The sequence below is a fragment of the Canis lupus genome, chromosome 37 (genome assembly GCF_011100685.1).
Source record: "Canis lupus familiaris isolate Mischka breed German Shepherd chromosome 37, alternate assembly UU_Cfam_GSD_1.0, whole genome shotgun sequence".
Taxonomy (NCBI): domain Eukaryota; kingdom Metazoa; phylum Chordata; class Mammalia; order Carnivora; family Canidae; genus Canis; species Canis lupus.
In genome coordinates, this window is record NC_049258.1 from 29,859,991 (window position 1) to 29,866,953 (window position 6,963).

The 6,963-nt window shown below is 48.8% G+C and overlaps 1 non-coding gene across 1 annotated transcript; it reads left to right on the forward strand.

Moving 5' to 3' along the window:
- Positions 1–279: 279 nt before the first annotated feature.
- On the forward strand, positions 280–352 carry TRNAF-GAA. Its single transcript has one exon. It is a non-coding gene; the product is annotated as a tRNA-Phe (tRNA).
- The last annotated feature ends 6,611 nt before the right edge of the window (positions 353–6,963 follow it).

A 6,963-nucleotide genomic window follows, 5' to 3' on the forward strand; every position in this document is an offset into this window, starting at 1 on the left:
AGTGGGGACGCCCAGGTGGCTCAGTGGTTGAGCGTCTGCCTTCGGCTCAGGGCGGGAGCCTGCTTCTCCCTCTGCCTGTGTCTCTGCCTCTCTTGTGAATAAATAAATAACATCTTTTAAAAAAGAAACAAACAGGAAACTTGCCTCATCATCTCTGTACTGTTTGTTAAATGTCTACCCCCAGCTGAACCTGAATATTGACTTTTTCTTTTTTTTTTTTTACTGTTGTAAGACAAATATTATTCCATTATAGTTCTACAGGAAAAGCTGCCTGAACAAGCTGAAATAGCTCAGTTGGGAGAGCATTAGACTGAAGATCTAAAGGTCCCTGGTTCAATCCCGGGTTTCAGCAGTGTTTTTGATGTTTATGCTAAATGTACCTTCTGACAGTCTTAACCCACATATAAGCTGTAAGGCTTATATGTAAGGCTCCCACACGTATCTCTGGGGCGCATCACTGGCTTTTCAGGGAGGGGGTGGTGTCAGGTGTCTTGGGAGCCCCTTCTATATAAGCCCAGTAGCTCTGTTGTACCTCCTGACTGTAATAATAATAGCAGACTTGTCTAGAATACTTGCTAAGTGTCAAGTTCTCTTCTTGGCTCTATGTATTAACTTATTTTAAATGGCCACTAAGGGCCCCTGGGTGGCTCAGTCGGTTGAGGTCGTGATCTCAGGGTTGTGGTCGAGCCCCATGTCAGGCTCTGTTGGGGTGTGAGGCTGCGTAACATTCCTGCTCTTCCCTCTGCCCCTGCCCCTGCTCTCTAAAACTAAATGGCCACTAAAATTCTCAGTAACTACCTGTTAAATAAACGAAGTTTGTGCCTGGGGTCTGGAATGTGGGAGGTATATGGTCAATGGTTTTTACCTTGACCACCATTATTGTTCCTATTGGCTGGAACTTCCCAAGCTGTAACTATGAGATGTGGGTTAGTTCTTCTTATTTGGAGGGTAGGGGTGAGGCTTACCTGTCACTTCCAATTGATGGGAGTCGTTTCTAAGGACCTTTGCCCCGCCATCTGCCACCTGATAAGGTAGATCATCGTTTCCCTCCTGATTATTTTTAAGTTCTGTATTAACAATTCCTTGCCTTCATATGGTCAGTGGAAAAGGATATTTTCCCACCGGCCTTTAACTTTGCAGAATAGGATTTACCTTCTTTTTTTTTCCCCCAAAGATTTTATTTATTTATTTACTTATTCATGAGAGACACAGAGAGAGAAAGAAAGAGAGAGAGGCAGAGGGAGAAGCAGGCTCCCTGCAGGGAGCCTGATGCGGGACTCGATCCCAGGACCCCGGGATCACGCCCCGAGCGGAAGACAGACGCTCGACCCCTCAGCCCCCCAGGTGCCCCAAGCTCCCCATTTCTAAACCGGAAGTGATAAATGATTTTACTTTTCTCGGTTGTGCTTGTAACTGTCCTGAAATCTGTGTTTCCCATTTAAAAATATATCATGGGCTCTTCTTGTGTCAAAAAAATGTCTCTAGTTGGCATGGCCCTCCAATAGATGCTGGATTTCTAGAGAAGTGGCAGCACAGCCACTTAATGAAATGGCAGTGTCCACCGAAGCCCAGTTCCGCCGCCCCGCACAGCCGGCCTGGAAGCCAGCGGGGGCCTGTGGCTCCCAGGACACCGCGAAGGGGAAGGCGACACAAAGGCCGCGAGGCCCATGAAGCCAGCTGAAAAGCTGCGGCCTCAGTCATGGCTCCCCGAGTCCCCCGTGTTCTAGGCGACCCCAGAAACAGCCGTGAGGAGCCCGCGAGGGACTCGGAAGGTCACCGGGGCCCGGGGTGGCTCGTCGGCCGGACTGGCACGAGGAGGGGACCCTGGGTGACCCAGGTGGGCTCACGGTGACCGAGCGCAACCTCGAGGCCGGCCACGCAGAAGGCAGCATGAGCGGGCGGCCACCGGGCACTGGTGGCTGCGGGGGGACGGGCCACCGGGAGCGGGACCGCCTGGGTGCTGGCTGGCTGGCTGCTGGGCGCTCCCGGGCCTCTGCCGGCGAAGGCAGCCCCGCTGTCACCATGGCCCCGGCCCCGATGGCACATGGTCCCGGCCCCGAAGACATGGCAGTCCCGGCCCCGATGCCGCGGTGGTCCTGGCCCCGATGACTTGGTGGCCCCAGTCCCCCTAGACTCGGCGGTCCCAGCCCCAGTGACACGGCAGTCCCGGGCCTGATGACACGGCAGTCCTGGCCCCAGTGACTTGGCGGTCCCAGCCCCCCTAGACTCAGAGGTCCCAGTCCCGATGACTCGGTGTCCCAGCCCCGATGGCACGCAGTCCCGAGCCCCCTGACTCGGGGGTCCCAGCCGGCCCCACTGTCACAGTGATAGCGGCCCGTGGACGCTGACCGGGCCCGGTCACCTCCACAGCCGTCAGATACCACACTGGCGGGGTGGCCGGTCACAGAGTGTGTGCTACTTTGTTACGGCAGCAGCGAGAAAGTAGTGTAAGCTCACAAAAGGTGTATTTATTTGTGCCAAGGAGCAGAGGTGAGACTCCCATCACCAGCCCGCCGCCGAGGGGACCCGGAACTGTCTGCTCCGGCTGGTGGCACACATGGTCCCGGGGTAGCCACGGACCAGAGCTGGTCTGCATCGGGAGTGGGCGGCTGGCCACTGGGGCGCCCTCCCAGAGCCCGAGAGGAAGCCCCAGTGGCCCTTCTGCAAGCCCCTGGCAGCTGTGCTTGTCCTTTTTTTTTTTTTTTTCCAAGTTTTTATTTACATTCCAGTTAGTCAACATGCAGCTTTCGATTAATTTCAGGTGTAGAATTTAGTGACTTGGCTCCTCCAGACAGTGCTCGGCGCTCGCCACCAGTGCCCTCTTGACGGCCCGTCAGCCCACCCCCGGCCCCCCCTTCAGTAACCGTCGGCTTGTTCTCTAGAGTTAAGAGTTTGTTTCTCTATTTACCCCAAAGATACAGATGCAGTGAAGCGCCGGGACACCTGCATCCAATGTTTCTAGCAGCAGCATCCACAGTAGCCAAACTGTGGGAGGAGCCTCGGGGTCCATCGACAGATGAGGGATAAGGAAGCTGTGGCCTCTGTGTACAGTGGGATAGTCCTCAGCCATTAGAAACGACAGATCCCACCATTTGCTTCCACGTGGAGGGACCTGGAGGGTATGATGCTGAGTGAAGTCAGTCCGTCGGAGAAGGACAAACATCACATGGTTTCACTCATCTGGAATATAAGAAATAGTGAAAGGGATTAAAGGGGAAAGGAGGGAGAATGAGTGGGAAAAATTAGAGAGGAAGACAAATCCTGAGAGACTCCTAACTCTGGGAAACCAACAAGGGGTTGTGGAAGGGGAGGTGGGCGGGGGGTGGGGGTGACTGGGTGACGGGCACTGAGGGGGGCACTTGGCGGGATGTTATGCTATATGCTGGCAAATTGAACTCCAATAAAAAAAAGTTTGTTTCTCAGCTTGCCTCTCCTTTTTCTCCCTGTGTTTATTCGTTTTGTTTCTTAAATTCCACACACGAGTGAGATCATATGGGATTACCCTCTAGCTCCATCCACGTTGTTGTGAATGGCGAGAGTTAATTCCTATTTTTGCTAATACTCCACCTCTTCTTTATCCAATCATCGGTCAATGGACACTGGGGCTGTTTCCACAATCTGGCTACTGCGGACGATGCTGCTATGAACACTGGGCTGCGTGTGTCCCTTCAAATTAGTATCTTCGTATTGTTTGGGTAAATCCCCAGCAGTGCAGTTGCTGGGTCACAGGGCAGCTCTGTTTCTAACTTCTTGACGACCCTGCACCCTGTTCTCCACCGTGGCTGCACCAGCCTGCGTTCCCACCAACAGTGTAAGAGGCTCCCCTTTCCCCACATCCTTGCCAACACCTGTTGTTTCCTGATTTGTTCATTTTATCTGTTCCGACAGGTGCGAGGGGGTGTCTCATTGTGGTTCCATCTGTGTTTCCCTGATGCGGGGTGATGAGCATCTTCCCATGTGCCTGTTGGCCATGTGGGTGTCTTCTTTGGAGAAACGTCTGTTCATGTCTTCGGCCCATTTTTTACCCGGATTATTTTGTTTTTGCTGTGCTTTTCAATGAAAGAGAAATCGCTTCCTCTGCTAGCAAAGCCTAAAACCGCGCCACTTGGCAAAGGAGATATTGTTCGAGGGGAGCTATGGTATCACCGAGCAGGACGCAGGAGACTGGAAAACAAGGCACTGACCGACACCGGTAGAGTATACTGATCCTGCTTTCGTAAACAAAACTGGGTACGTGATATATGTGCATAGATATTATAATAATATTTGTTCACACTTATTATGTATTTACTCTGCACACCAGGAGCAACTTTAAGTATTCTGCATGCATTAACTCAGTTGCTTTTTATAATGACCCTGAATTGCAGAAATTGCTGTTCTATGAATGAAGAAGCTGACACACCACGATATTAAATAACTTGCCACAGGTTACACGACTGGTAAGTGGCACAACAAGAGTCGTGATGGCTTCATAAGAATGGAAAAAAGAAACAAGAAAAATATATATAAATATATTAAAAAACCAACTGAATCTTAGAATGTATGATATTAGAAATTCTGATGCCTTAAATGCTTTATTTTATGCCTCCAAGGAATTCTATAGTTTGAAGGTAAGTTATCTTTGGTGAGTTAAAGTTTCAGATTCTTTTATCCTAAATAATTTAAAGATCTATAAACTCAATAAATAAGGTAGGTAAGATTGTAGCTAAATTCCAGTGTTGGTTTAAAATAGATTCTATGTGATTTGACATAGGAGACTGAATCTAGCATCACTTTATCATGGCCATACAAATTTCCACATTTCTTACATATTTAGGTAGAATCAGTGTGGTAAGAATCTGGTGACGAGCCTCAGTTTCCTCATCTGTAAAATGGAAATGACATCTGTTAGGGCTGAATTTTCCTCGCCCCCAAAATTTCGATATTGAAATCTCGACTCCTAGGACCTCGACATGCTACTGACATGTTACTGTATTTAGAGAGAACATCCGAAGAGGTGATTAAGTTAAAACGAGGCTGTTGGGGTGGAACCCCAATCCACTCTGACTGGTGCCCTTATCAGAGACACCAGGGTGCTCCTGGGGAAGGAGCAGCATGTGAAGACACAGCCACAAGAGCGCAGCCACTGGCAAGCCAAGGAGAGTCTCCCTCGGAGGGAGCCAACCCTGCCGCACCCCGACTAGGACTTGTAGCTTCCAGAACTGTGAGAAAATCCATTTCTGTCACCGAAGGCACAGATCCTGAGCTATTTTGCTGTGGCAGCCCCAGAAAACAAATACAACACCCAATGCACAGAGTGAGGAAGACTGAGCAAGGTCATCGATGGCAAAGGTACTAGATAACTACCCAGCGGTAATGGTATTGGGAGTAATACACAGATGTGAAACCAAAGACAGAATGCCAACTCTATTTTTTTTTTTTTTTACAGATTTTGCTTTTAATTTCAAGGATTGACTCTCTGTTAATCCCTTTGTTTTGTGCAGTAAATGTTTATAGAATAAAAGCACACTGCTGTCCCAAATGTAAACCTCCTAATAAATATGCCAGGTACTCTGGGGATATAAAACATTTTCCAGTTACACAGTCTTCTGTCCAAAACTGGGGCTCTGATAATCAGATGATCAATGTAGTTATACTTCCTTTCTACAACAATTTGGTAGAAAAATATATATACTTTTTAATAACAGAACATTGCTTCAGCTTCTGGTAAGGCACAGGTTCATTTCTCATGTTTCTTTGGAATATAAAACTAAATCATTCTATGGCAGGGTACTTTCAAGCTGTGGATACCAGACATTAGAGTTTGAGAGGCTTAACCATTTGAACGAAAAATAAAATGACATTTTTTTTAGCAAACCTCTGAATGTTGTGGAAAAACAGCTTTTACCAAAATGAAACCCAAAAAATGTCAGAACGAAGGACTAAGAGTCTTTAACACCAATCTTCTCCTCAAGTCTATGACATTTCTCTTGACAGTTTTGCTCATATAGGCCTATTTCCCAAAAGTGGTTTCCCTCAGGATAAACCCTGGTGGTGGTAGACTTATAACAGCCATGTCTTGGATTTCTTTTCCAACCTGTTTTTTTTTTTTTTTTTTTTTTTACGAACGCATCCACAGAGGCTTCCTCCTCCTGTGTGGCTCGTCATTCCATTTATCCCAACACAAGGGAAACATTGGCTCTAGGAGCCAAAAACCTGAGACTCTAAGTTATTAATTATGACACACGCTCAGTTTAGGGAATTAATTCATGGCATGTCAAGTATTAGAAATTCTTTTTAAGATTTTATTTATTCATGAGAGACAGAGAGAGAGAGAGAGAGGCAGAGACACATGCAGAGGGAGAAGCAGGCTCCATGCAGGGAGCCTGATGTGGGACTCGATCCCGGGACTCTAATCATGCCTTGGGCTGAAGGCAGGCCCCCAACCACTGAGCCTCTCAGGCGTCCCCAAGTATTAGAAATTCTGACGTTCACATATTAACAGGTGCTCTTCACAAAGCTGGCTTCCAACTGCTTCCAACTGCTTCATATGAAGCAGTTCCTGTTTATGCTCTTCTAGTGCATTGGTCCACAGTAGGGATCACCTGGGAGACCCGGCTAGGCAGCTCCAGGCCAGTCGAGGCAGCGGTGCTGGTGTGACCTACCTACAGGACAGGGCCTGCCTGCTGCAGTCTTGAGCCTCCCTCCATGTGACTGCTCACACTGGGGACACAGCTGTCATGCTCCATTTGCCTCCCTGCCAAGGCACGGCCTCATAATCCCACGAACTCCCGGATCCTCCTGACCCAGGTGGTCAGGCTGTGACCCCAGCTCCAAGGGCAGAACAGTGGGATGGACCAGGACCATCTGGGCTTCCAAGGCCCAAGCTTCCAAGTTTGAACCACATGACCAGTCCGCAACCTGAGCTGGAATCTGACTCAAGGTCCATATAGCCAGATTTCCCCAGAATATAATTTACTCCTA